This window comes from Lynx rufus, unplaced genomic scaffold, assembly GCF_022079265.1.
Source record: "Lynx rufus isolate CCGP_SWC_20201006 ecotype Redwood Valley unplaced genomic scaffold, mLynRuf1.p SCAF_1, whole genome shotgun sequence".
In the NCBI taxonomy this organism is placed as follows: domain Eukaryota; kingdom Metazoa; phylum Chordata; class Mammalia; order Carnivora; family Felidae; genus Lynx; species Lynx rufus.
Window position 1 is genome coordinate 62,047,209 of NW_025814823.1, and position 14,305 is coordinate 62,061,513.

The 14,305-nt window shown below is 35.5% G+C and overlaps 1 non-coding gene across 1 annotated transcript; it reads right to left on the minus strand.

Annotated features, from left to right (window-relative positions):
- Positions 1 to 11,026: 11,026 nt before the first annotated feature.
- LOC124523176 (U6 spliceosomal RNA) lies at positions 11,027 to 11,132 on the minus strand. Its single transcript, XR_006964940.1, has one exon. It is a non-coding gene; the product is annotated as a U6 spliceosomal RNA (small nuclear RNA).
- Positions 11,133 to 14,305: the final 3,173 nt, after the last annotated feature.

Here is a 14,305-nt window from a genome sequence, read left to right on the forward strand (position 1 = left end):
AATATAATGAACAAGTCTGAAACTAACAATTTTTTTCTTTTATTGCCGTATGCCTCAGTAATTTACAAGTCTTCCATGAATCCTACACATAGTATAATTCACTTTTGAACATTCTCTGTTGGAGTTTTTGGCTGTGGAAAGCATGCAGATACCAATAAAGGAAACAGGTAAATCTCTCAGGAAAACTTTGATTACTAAGTATATATAGTATTCTTAGTTCCTAATACCTTTTCTTGAAACTTCACAAGCTCAATTTAGAAAAAAAAATATATTTTGCTGTGAATATGACAGTGGCTTCCCTCCTATGAATACATTGGTCTTCTCTCCTCTCAGAAATTTTCTCCCTCTCAGAAGTTTTCTCCCTTATGTGATTATTGCTTTTGTTCTACGTGTTCTACTCTTTTTCAAGAAAACTAGTTTTGGATTTATTGGTTCTTTATTATCTGCCATCTCTATTAATATCTCACATCTAATATTTTTTATTCTTTTGCCTTTTCCAAAGATTAACCAAATCTGCTGTCTCTTTTGCCGAATCCATGTTACAGAGCATAAATTTAGTTCTCTTGCAAACGTGCCACAGCTTATCCATTTCCTTTATTTTTTATTTTAAACTTTGCTCTCTGTTTCTATTATCCGATTTTGTTACCTGAAGATTGTTGTTAGGGCTATATCTTCTTGTTTCATGGGGACCAATTGTTCTCTCATTCTATGGTTGAAGCTAAAGATCTGTGGAATTTTCTTACAAACTGGTCAATAAATCTTTTTAGATGTATGTTATTTTTTGTTTGCCTTCGTGTGACTGTCTTTCTTTATTTGCCTTTATTTTGTTTGAATTGAGTTGGATTCAACAAGCCTATGTCTCATGTTTGATTTGTCTCCTTAACTAACATCTTTGAATATTCAATATTAGTCCAATTTTAAAGTTGTCTAATGATTTGTCTGAATGGATTGCCCTGCCCTGACACTGTGTATGGTTTTGTATTTAACTATCTCTATTGAACCAGACAGAGGATTGATGTCTAAAACTTCCATTCACACTCTTACTTTACAGACTCATTTACCCAGTGTACTTCCTCACATAAAAAGATAATGGCTTCTCAGACTCTCGCTAGATTGTTATCAAACGATTTGAACTGATGGAGATCATGAACAAAAGTCTACAGTATGCTCTGCTGAAAAGTTTGTGCCTTTTTTTTTTTCCTCATTAGTACTTCTATTTTTTTTAATGGAGACTCCATCTTCCAAGGTAGAAATCGCAAGTAACATAACTGGCTTGATATTTCCTTTACTGTTTTCTTGGAATGTTTTGGGAGGGACTGGGGTCTAATTTTCTGATTTGGACTCAGTCTCTGAGGGATTGAGTAGAGAAGCTATGACAAGTCTTTCTCAGTTTACCCTGCTGTGTGCTTTTTGAGTTGTAATTTTATTATAGCATTAGAGCAAATAAATTTTACTTTCTTTATTTTGTATTCCTTTGATCTCTATTATTTCTGTTTAATATATGCAAAAGATACTAAAGTTTTCTCTCATTTTCTTATCTTAGTTTATGATCTAATTTAGTGTGTGTGTGTGTGTGTGTGTGTGTGTGTGTGTGTTTTCTGTCATCTTGGCATTTTTAGGAGATAGTGGGATTTGCTTAATTTAAAGTTCCTATATCGAGTTCATTACGACTGGCTGTCATCTCCAGCTTATAATCCAAACAATTTTAATGCAGGTGGCATTCACTTGAATGAACATGTAAGGGTAGTTTCTAACATTACATTCCCCAGAAGAGTATATGCATTAGCGGTAGTGAATCATTTGAATCAATTTGATTGTTGCTAGTGGCTACTGTTCAAATTAAAATCTTTGGAGACTTTCAAGTATGAACATGACTTAATCACAGTAAACTTTTAGAAATATTATAGTGGCAAAAGTCTATAGATAGAGGAGTAGAAACAACACAGGTGGGAAGTTCTGTTAGGCCATATTGGATGAACCCAGATGATAAGGGCCTGGACCAAGAGATTGGCTGTGAGCAATAGAAGGAGAAAATACGTTAAATATTAGTAGATTTTGTGATTCATTGAATGCAGGAAGGAAGTGGAAGATAAGTTGATAATAACATAATTTTTAAAAATAGAATACTGGGGCGCCTGGGTGGCTCAGTCAGTTAAGCTTCCGACTTCGGCTCAGGTCATGATCTCATGGTCCATGAGTTCGAGCCCCGCGTCAGGCTCTGTGCTGACAGCTCAGAGCCTGGAGCCTGTTTCAGATTCTGTGTCTCCCTCTCTCTGACCCTCCCCCGTTCATGCTCTGTCTCTCTCTGTCTCAAAAATAAATAAACGTTAAAAAAATTTAAAAAAAAATAAAAATAAAAATAGAATACTAAATGATTTGCGGGATTATATAACAGAAGCCCATATAATTCAGTATTTTATTATTGAAACTTTTGTCATTATATCTCAGTATGAGCTGTTATAACAAAGTACAGAAGGCAGCTTATAAACAGCAGAAATCTATTTCTTACAGTTATAGAGGCTGGAGGTCCAAATTACAGTGTCAGCATGGTCAGGTTCCAGGGAGAGCCCCCTTCATAGTTGCAGACTACAGACTTCTTGCTGTGTCATCACGTGATGGAGGCAAGATCTCTTATAAAGGCACTGATCCCATTCATGATGGTTCTTTTCTCAAGACCTTATCTATCTTGATTACATCTGAAGGCCCCACCTACTAATACCATTGCATTGGGAGATAGGGTTTTAACATATGAATGTGGCGGGGGACACAAACATTTAGTCCGTAATATATTACTTTTACAAGAACAAGTATTCAAGAGTATAATTCCAAAAACATCTTTGGAGAGCTATGAAATTATATCAAGAGAAAGAACAGTCTGTGGACATATAAAATGCCTGAGTTGAGTCATGGTTCCCCTTGGTAATGGCTATATAAACTAAAAGATCTAGAAGCCAGAAAACACACTGAATTTTGGTAACAGATTCTTCAATTATTCTTATAAAGCTACAGGTTATTTTGAAAGTTTGATAATTAATCATTGACTAATGAACTGGTCAGTGATTAAAAGAAATTTGGGGCTTTATATTATTTAGATAATAAGGTATTTTATTTCAAACTTTATTTTGTAATGTATTTTAGAATCAGTCCATGATATATTTGTTTGGAATGTTTTTCAACTTAAAATAACAATATTAGTTATTTAGCAATAATTTTTCTTTTGAAAAGTTCTTAATTGCTATTACTTAATGACTTCTTCGTTGATATTGTGAGATTTTTATCTATGGCCTAATACCATCATGTCTGAAATAAATCCCATGTTTGGTGACGGGAGATGCGATTTGTGTGTGAGTGTGTGTGTGTGTATGTGTGTGTGTGTTGTGTGTGTGATATGGTTATTTTTCTTTACTTTCAATTTTCTAGCATAACAGTTTTTCAGAATCTAGAGGTAGAGAAGTCGTATTTCCAATATGTTCATATCATAGCTACAGTCATGGCTGATTCAGTATTGTTGGGATTTAAGAAAGCTCAGTTAAAAACACGATCTTTTTCACACTCTCCGGTATGTTTGTCTGGGACATTTCTTCTCTGCTCCTCACTTTTGCATGGAGAGGAGCTTCCACTGCAGTATTATCCTGGACATTGTCATGTGTCTTCACTCACTTCCAGTGGGGAAGAGATAAATTATCTAGTGCATGAATTTGGTAAGGTAGACAGAGAATTGATGTTCAGACCCTTCTGATTCTCTTTGGGATCTTTGCTTTGCAAACAATTCTGCAATCCCAAGCTGACGTTGCAATTCCAATGTGGGTTAGTCAATGCCTACACACATAATTTTAATGTGAATTTATCCATAGACCTAAGCCACATTTTCCAAATATTTTTATTATCATAAAGTGTTATTTTCATTTCCAACTCTTCTTCCTATTTGCCATTTGATTTCAAACTGGGTAAGGAGAAAAAAAGGAGGGAAGTATTAGCTATTAAACCCTTAAAACTCCAGCACGTGGCATTTAATTTTGGAACCGGAAAACTGTTCTTTTTTTCTTGTAGTCCCTTCTACTATAAAAATATACAACTGTTCAGTTTAGTCGTATTAGAAAACAGTAAAAGGAGTAGCACTCCACTGAAAAAGGGAAATATCAAGGATTTAAACCATGGGTCACTGTAGTAATACTGCTTGACACATATTATTTATGTTCTCTGATTATTGTATCTCTGATGAGTTTATTTGTAAGCTGATGGGTTAGTCCTGATGACCCTAGTATTTTTTGAAGTCTGAAGTCTTTTATAAATCTCAATAAAGTTCTTTCTTGAAACAAAAATGAAATAACACCCTCCCACACACACACTGCAAACAAAAGTGAATAAATCAACAAATAATTATTTCAAATTTTAAAAGACCTATAGTTTAACAGATAATACCACCAAAGTTCTTGAAGTCCAAAATTATACTTTTAAAATAATAATTTTTTATTTTTTTATTTTTTTTATTTATTTTTTTTTCCACGTTTATTTATTTTTGGGACAGAGAGAGACAGAGCATGAACGGGGGAGGGGCAGAGAGAGAGGGAGACACAGAATCGGAAACAGGCTCCAGGCTCTGAGCCATCAGCCCAGAGCCTGATGCGGGGCTCGAACTCACGGACCGTGAGATCGTGACCTGGCTGAAGTCGGACGCTTAACCGACTGCGCCACCCAGGCGCCCCAAAATAATAATTTTTTAAATGATGCCCATGTGCTATATGCATTTAACCATCTGATATAAACTCATTTTCAGAACATGGTAGTATCTATCTGTGATTTGAACATTAGCAACGTGAGATTACATTTCTAACAACTAAAAGGAGTGTATTCGATGGCCAAGTAAATGATCCTGAAAATAGCTTTACACCAATGGCTTCTAAATGAAATTTAGGACAGTAACCTTAATTTCACCAGCTGTTCTTACTGGAATAGAAAGTCTCATGAAAAACACAAAGCTGCAAACAGGGATTTACAAACACATGTTGTAGGTGGTCAAGCAAGATCTTAAAACAACAAACTTTCTAAATTGAAGCCAGAATTTTTTTTTAATCTGAGTACATATCACCACTTTTCCAAGTAAGAAGAAATTGTTTTATGCACACAAAGACTTATAAACTAATATTGGGGAACCATTAAATATGATTTATAGTTCAAAGTACCATGTTGTATATATTTTTCTATTGATACTCTTTATGAACCATCAATCAGATGCTGCAATAATCTTCAACAAGTAACAATTTTTTTTAAAAAATCTGCATTTAGATATTTTGCTACTTAACTTGCATTTGTTCCAAACATATAAAAATGTAACTATGTTTGAACATTTAAATAAGGAAACTACCTAATATTTTCTGATCTCTTTTTACATAGAATTCCTTAAGCAAGAAAGTGCCAAGATATATATTATAAGCTTAAAAGATACAAAAAGCTATAAGTACAAGATTGACTTCTACTTTGTCACGTATTTAACACCTCCAATTAATACATTCTCTTGTGCATTTTAACCTCTCCTTTTATGCTGTATCATTTTCATTAACAAGCACACATTGAACTATTTTTAAAACAAACCAGAATGCCTTAAAAACCCACCTGTCCTCATTCTAGCTATTATCTCATTGTGTACTCCCCTTCTCACATGATAATTTGGAGAGTTGTCTCCATAGGATGCACGCACTTCATCATTTGTCTTTCACTCTCTGAGTAACCCCTCATTGCATCCACTCAAGATAATCAAACAGAATAATTTCTTTCCAAAATAAATAGTGATTTATATGCTGCCAAATCCAGTGACCATATTTTCAATATTCATATCATCAACCTCTACTTGTCATTCATTGTAACAGAACTCACTCCCTTCTTTTGACTTCTAGACTTCGACAATGTCCACTCCCCATCCACAATTTCATTGATTTTAATTTGTGTCTTTGATTGGTTCTTCCCATACTGCCTATTGTCTTGATTTTGACTTTTGCCAAGGCAATTTTCTGGGCCCACTGTTTTCCTATCTCGACTATCTGCCTCTAATGTATTTTTCATGTTTTAAATTTTCCTTTCCCGTGTTTTCAGTGGAGCCCATATGCTGACATAACGAAATATTTTAAATCCAGATAAACTTCTCTCTGAACATCAGACCTATAAGGGAATCATAGGTATATAATACATATCCAATAATAAACACTTGATTCTCCTACATACTTAATCTTCCTTCAAGTTCATTTCAGTAAGTGGTTCCACCATATACCACATTACTCAATATTATGCCATGGGAATATTTCTGGATATCTCTAATTTCACTCATAATAAAAACCAAATGCTTTAACACAGAATGTGATGTCCTGAATGTTGTGTCCACCACCTAACTCAGAGAGTTTTGCCTCCACAAAAGTAGAGGAGACAAGCTATTTCTTAGTATGTTTGCTAAATACAACTACAACCCCTGGAAATTGTATATATAAAAAAATAAATAAAAGACAACTTTCTAAGATGGAAGGAAGTCACCAGGAAGCTTAGACCCAAAGTAGAACACAGTGGTGAACTCCTTGTTTTCTTTTTGCCTCATATATCTCAGGCTTGGATATGAAGGAGTCAGCCACCCAACGACACCAATGGATGCAGACAAAGAGAAAAAAAGGAAAGAAAAGGGAAAAAAAAGCCTCAACAAGAACTTGCTCTCTCTAGTCAAAGGACCAGGGAAAAAGAAGCTTAACAAGACAGAAAACACTTAGGCAAGAAATGCTCTCTTCCAGTCAAATGCCATAGAAAGATGTATGGCCCAACTCCTACCTATGACAGAAAATGCCAAGTGAGGAGCCTCAGAATCCCCTCTTCTGAAACTGTAACAAGGTACTCCAACACTCCTGTCATATTGGTGTCGAGAAGGCCCAGCGGGAGTCAGGACGGTTGGGTGCATGTGTCTCTTTGAATCAGTATTTTTGTATCCTTTGGGTAAATACCTAGTAGTGCACTGCTGGAACATAGGGTAGTTCTATTTTTAACTTTTGGAGGAATCTGCATACTGTTTTCCACAGTGGCTGCACCAGTTTGCATTCCCACCAACAGTGTAAGGGGGTTCCCCTTTTTCTGCATCCTCACCAACACTTGTTTCCTGTGTTGTTAATTTCACCCCAATGTTTATGGCAACATTATCAACAATAGGCAAATTATGGAAAGAGCCCAAATGTCCATAGACCGATGAATTCATAAAGAAGTGGTATGCGTATGTATATATAGACATGTATATATAGACATGTATATATAGACATGAATATGACTCAGCCATTTGCGATGATGTGGATGGAACAAGAGTATAATGCTACTTGGAGTCAGTCAGTCAGCGAAAGACAAATACCATATGATTTCACTCATATGTGGAATTCCAAAAACAAAAGAGATGAACATGGGGGAAAAAGGCAGGTAAACCATCAAACAGACTGTTAACTATAGAGAAAAAGATGAGAGTTGATGGAGGGAGGTTGGTGTGAGAATGAGCTAAGTGGGTGATGGTTACTAAGGAGGGCACTTGTGATGAGCACTGGGTGCTGTAAGTGATGAATCAGAACATTCTACTACTGAAACCAGTATTACGTTATATGTTAACTAACTGGAATTTAAATAAAAACAAAAAAAGAAGGGGCGCTTGAGTGGCTCAGTTGGCTGAGTGTCCGACTTCAGTTCAGGTCATGATCTCACAGCTTGTGAGTTCAAGCCCTGCATCAGGCTCTGTGCAGACAACTCAGAGCCTGAAGCCTGCTTCAGATTCTGTGTCTCCCTCTCTCTCTCTGCCCCTCTCCCACTCATGCTCTGTCTCTCTCTCTCTCTCTCGCAAAAATAGAGAACTATTACAAAAATTAAAAAAAAAAAGAAAAAAGGAGTCAGGATGACGATCTTCACTGACTACAAATGGCCCTACTCTTTCACAGTGTCACGGGAAAGCACAAAAGTAGCCTGGGCTTATTACATCCCTCTGACAATAATGAGGTGCCTCTGTATGCCACTTGTCCTACCAAGATCTCAAACCAAGTGAAAACGAGAATGAATGGATTCAAAACCTGAGATGACAGAGATGTTAGAATTAAAGCAGTCATAATAAAATGCTTCATTGAGAATTGTGCACACACATGAAACAGCAAAAATCAGAAAAAAATCAGAAAAGAAATGTAGGGTGTAAAGAAGTACCAACAACAAAGTTTCCAACTGAAAAATATAATTACCAAAATAATATTAATAATAAAAATTTAAAAACCTTCATAAATGGAATAAACAGGATATTGGAAGGACCAGAAGAAAGACTGGATGAATGAATAAATAAACCAAGAGAACTTACCCAATATGAACAACGGGGTGAGAAAAGAAGGAAAATAAATGAATAAAGCCTTAGAAACCTATGAGAATAGAATGAAAGACCTAATATTCATGTTTTTGGAGTCCCAGGACAAACGGTGAAACAGGACACATTTTAAAAGTACTCAAAGAAATCATGTATTCCAATTTGGAAATGCTAAAAACCTACAGATTCACAAAGCTAAACATCAAAACATGTATTAGTCAAATCTTGAAATCTAAAGGCAAACTGGAAGTAATCTGGAAAGCAACAAGAGAAAAATGACACCTTACCTACAAGAAAAAAAAATTTGAATGACAGCAGATTTCTCATCAAAAATCAAGAAAGTCAAGAAGAATAGGATAAAAACTTTTTTTCAGAGCTGAAGAATACGTACTATTCACTCAGAATCTTATATTCAGCAAAAATGTACTCTAGAAATGAAGGGGAAATCAATATATCTATGGATGAAGGGTTTGTCACCAGTTTATCTATCCTGAAAGAATGACCTAAGGAAGAAGTTCTGTAAGAAGAAATAAAATGATCTTTTTTTTTTTTTAAAGAAAAGGTACATTGGAATGTTAAAATTGAAGAAAGAACATAGTAAGCAAAAATATGAGTAAATACAATATAATTCTCTTTTGTTGAGGTTCTAAATTATGTTGGATGTTGAAGTAAAATTTTAACACTGTGTGATATAGTTCTGATATATGTACAAGAAATATTAAAATAATTATATTCTAAACGTAGGAAGATGAGCAAAAGGATGCAAAGTGAGATAATATTTCTATACTTTACTCACACTGTTAAAATGATGACACCAACAGATAAGTTATGTGTATAATGTAATACCTAGAACAGCCACAAAAATCACTATAGATAAGTAAAAATGGAATCCCCAAATGTATGGGTAGCTTAAAAGAAGGCAGGGAAATAAAAACAGAAAAAAAATATATATGTAAAATGAACAAACAGAAAATAGAAAAATAAAATGGCAGACAAAAGCATTAACAAATCATTAAATGCAGATGGTCTACATAGAACAATTAAAAGACAGAAATTGACAAAAGGGATTAGAAATCATAACCCAACCATATGCTATCTACAAGAAACTCACTTCAAAGATAATGATGTAGGCAGCTTGAAAGCAAACACATGGAAAAAGACATCATAAAAATATTAATTAAAACAAAGTAAAAGTGGCTATATTATAGCAGATACAGTTAAAAATATGTTGGATTGCCTTTTCTTTTCCAAATAAAGACAAAAATTCCAGGATGCAAGAAATAAAATTACTAAATTGAAAAGAAAGTCTCCCAGAGTTTATTTGGGCAACACTGTGCAACTTCCCACACACCAAGGAAAGAACTGTATCTCCAGAGCTTCAGGAAAGAGTCGGGGGAGGTTTGTTTAACTACAATGTTCCAAATTACCATTTTCATGTGAAGAACACTGGAAGTCATTTGTAGCTATTGAAAAATTTTAAAAGTACTACTATCCTTATATATTTACAAAATAATCTGTGCAACTTTGATCTTCAAACCCTATTTGATTATGTCCTATTAAAAAAATAAAATTTCTTACAGCCCTACAAAAATATATTTTCTTAAGGGACACCTGGGTGGCTCAGTAAGTTAAGTGTCCGACTTCGGCTCATGTCTTGATCTCATGGTTTGTGAATTCAAGCACCACATCAGACTGTGCTGACAGTGTGGACCTGCCTGGGATTCTTTCTCTCCCTCTCTCTGCCCCTCCCCAATTGTGTTCTCTGTCTCTGTCTCTGTCTCTCTCTCTCAAAATAAATAAACTTAAAAAAAATGTTTACTTAAAATTACACATGCATATATTTTGCATAGATGCATACATATACTGTACATATAGATTATGCACATTATAGATGCACACATATAGTCACTATAGATTATGCATGGTATAAATCAACAGAAATACAGTGGACAATGTAGATAAACATATCTGGGTATTGAAGAATATTTGTAATTCCACAGGTGTCAGTGATCTCCAGTAAGTTAGTTCTTATTTTCCCTAACCAAGAAAAAACGAAAACACAAAATACAAACAAACAAACCCAAAACAATTGCATCTTTTATCCTAAGTAAATTCAGGCACATGGTGGAATTCTTTTCATTGTAACTTATGTTACATTCTTCAAATTCTACCCTTTTCTATCTTCGCTTTATCACTTTGTTTGAAGGTATGTTTATATCTGAATCAACCTCCTATCAGTCTAGGCCTCACAAAATATGTTAGTGGACAAGTTTTCCTGTGTCCCTACCAAGACTTTCCATCTCCCCAGTATGCAGGCAAATAATCAGATCCCACTAACCTTTTTATTCAAATTTCAGTATAGTTAACATACAGTGTTATATTATTTTCAGATATACAATACAGTGACTCAACAATTCTATGTATTACTCAGAGCTCATCATGATAAGTGTGCTCTTTAATCTTCATCACTTATTTCACCCTTCCCCCATCCCCTCTGGTAGTCATCGGTTTGTTCTCAATAGTTAAAAGTCCGTTTCTTGGTTTGTCTGTCACTTTCTCTTTCCCCATGCCCCTGCCCTTTGCTCATTTGTTGTGCTTCCTAAATTCTACATCTGAGTGAAATCATATGGCATTTGTCCTTCTCTCACTGACTAACTCTGCTTAGCATTATGCTCTAAAAATATGGAACGCTTCACAAATTTGGGTGTCATCCTCACAAGGGATCCTGCTAATCTTGTGTATATCATTCCAATTTTAGTATATGTGCTACCAAAGTGAGCACTGTAATTGGTTTTTAAATAAGCATTATTTAAATTATGCATTATAATGTGCAGTCCAAGTAACCAACAATGAAAGATCATACACCTAGTCACACATCTTCATACATCTAGATTCATTCTTGTTCTATAAAGGTGTCCTTCTGGCTAACACATATCTAGAATCACTCTTGTTGCAACGATCTCCCTATGGCTATTTTTTTTTTTTTGCAGTCAATTTACATTGAAGTAACTCCTCAGCACTTCCTTATATTAGAAATACAAATCCTCTCATGCTTTGAAAGTTCTTTCCTCCTACGTGATGTAGCAGCTGTTTGGAGAGATTCTTAGAGCATGTTGCATCTTGGAGGGGAAAGGAATAATCCTGGGCACTGTTTTCTCAATTTTCCTGGCAATGAACAAGTGGTTTTGGCCTCCACTGTTTTTTGTACACTTCTATTTTCCTTGACATGATCTCCTCACCTGTCACAAGATCTCTGCCTCTGACATGCAGTATCTAGTGAACATGAGGTGCCAAGGAAACTCAGAATGTTTTCAATTTTGGCTGTCAGCAACCACATTAAGGAAAGAAAACAGTGACAGCACAGCAAACAGTCTGGCATTTTATTTGTCCTTTTGTTCTTATGTTCCCATATGAAGTCATTAAATCTTTGTCAGGGGAAATGTCATCACTACTCACACAAGAAGGTCATGTCAAAAGGGTGGGAAAATATTAAATAATTATTTCTGAGAACAGGTGCATCACTCTCAACCATAGTGTTAAAATTTAACTGTGTGTTGCATATATTTAGGTATATCAATGGTTAATAATATTTTTTTCTCTGGAAAAAAGTCATTCATGAGAATGTTTTATTCCTTTATTTTCTGAATACTGGACATGTATCCTCTGAAGCTCCTCATTTAATACCACAGACTCAGAGGCTATGGCATAGGGAAGACATCCACTCTTATAGTCCTATTTGGATTTTTATTCATTACAGGCTTCTCCATGAGAATGGAAAACACTGAGTTGAATAGATTGATAAAAGGAGAAGTGGGCTTTTCTTTTTTATGTTTGTTTGCTTATTTATTTATTTATTTATTTTGAGTGAAGGAAATAGTGTCAAAGCAGGGGAGGGGCAGAGAAAGAGGGAGGGAGAGAGAACCCCAAGCAGTATCCATGCTATCAGCACAGAGCCCAACACGGGACTTGGCTTGATCTCACAAACCGTGAGATCATGACCTGATCTGAAATTAGGAGTCTGCATTCAAAATCTATAAAGAACTCACCAAACTCCACACCCAAAAAACAAATAATCAAGTGAAGAAATGGGCAGAAGACATGAAGAGACACTTCTCTAAAGAAGGCATCCAGATGGCCAACAGGCACATGAAAAGATGTTCAACATCACTCCTCATCAGGGAAATACAAATCAAAACCACATTGAGATATCACCTCACGCTAGTTGGAGAAGCTAAAATGAACAAATCAGGAGACTATAGATGCTTGAGAGAATGTGGAGAAACGGGAACCCTCTTGCACTGTTGGTGGAAATGCAAACCGGTGTGGCCGCTCTGGAAAACAGTGTGGAGGTTCCTCAAAAAATTAAAAATAGATCTACCCTATGACCCAGCAATAGCACTGCTAGGAATTTACCCAAGGGATACAGGAGTACTGATGCATAGGGGCACTTGTACCCCAATGTTTATAGCAGCACTTTCAACAATAGCCAAATTATGGAAAGAGTCTAAATGTCCATCAGTTGCAAATGGATAAAGAAGTTGTGGTTTATATATACAATGGAATACTACTTGGCAATGAGAAATAATGAAACCTGGCCTTTTGTAGCAACATGGTTGGAACTGGAGAGTGTTATGCTAAGTGAAATAAGTCATACATAGAAAGACAGATACCATATGTTTTCACCCTTATGTGGATCCTGAGAAACTTACCAGAAGACCATGGAGGAGGGGAAGGGGGAAAAAAAGTTAGAAAGGGAGGGAGCCAAACCATAAGAGACTCTTAAAAAACTGAGAATAAACTGAGGGTTGATGGGGGGTGGGATGGAGGGGAGGGTGTGTGGTGGGTATTGAGGAGGGCACCTGTTGGGATGAGCACTGGGTGTTTTATGGAAACCAATTTGACAATAAATTTCATATTAAAAAAATGAAATTTGGAGTCTGATGCTTCACCGATTGAACCACCCAGGCATCCCAAGAAGTGGGCTTTTCTACTCCTAGATTAAGTGAGTACCCCGAGTGGTGCTTCTCCCCAGTGACTCCACCACCATGCATTACACCCATGTGTTGAATGAGACCTGTGAATGAGAAAAGCAATTTTAAAGAATATTGTTCATTAGTAAATGTAATCCACATCATGAAAATGAGCTGTCTTTGAGATTTAATTTTATAACCCTCTTCTTGTCAAGGTTTAAATAACACTGAAATTCTCAACCTAATTTTAAGAAGGTGATTTCTTGTAGCAATTGTGTATTCATAGAATTCGGAAACATATATTAATATATATGTGTATATATTTTAATATTTAATTATAATAAAGTGCTTATCCATTCTTCTATTTTTTAAGGGAGCTATCAATATCTTGCCCAGAAAAATATTAACCTACTATACTGAAGTGATTGATCCCACTACATTGTCTACAAAATTAGATATACCTCCTTCTACATTCATCATCAGAAACTGTGATCCCAACAGTCTCCCCCTTCTCTTCTTTCAATACTCTTCTACATTTCTAACATTTCTACAAAGGTGGACAATTTGTTATTCCTTAAATGTGTCCTGTATTTTCAATCTCATTTGAAACTTTTCTTAGGCTCTTTCCTCTGGCAACAGTATGTCTCCTGTCTCCTTTATTTTACCTCAGTTCTGAAGCTTACTTAAAATATGTTTTCCAAATATCTTTGGGATAGATCACTTCTGTAATTATGCCTTAGGAGAGCTCTGTGGACCCTGGCCCTAGTGAAATAACTGTAACAGGTGAAAATTGGAAAAATACATAAATAAATAAATAAATAAATAAATAAATAGGCAAAGGAGTCATTTAAAGTCTCTGATAATTGGCCAAAGGGCATACAAGAAATGCAGAAACATATATTGAAGAAAATCTACTTAATCTCATATAACTGAGACTATGGCATTTGAGCCATGCCCCCACCCCACTCCCACCAACAAGATGGAA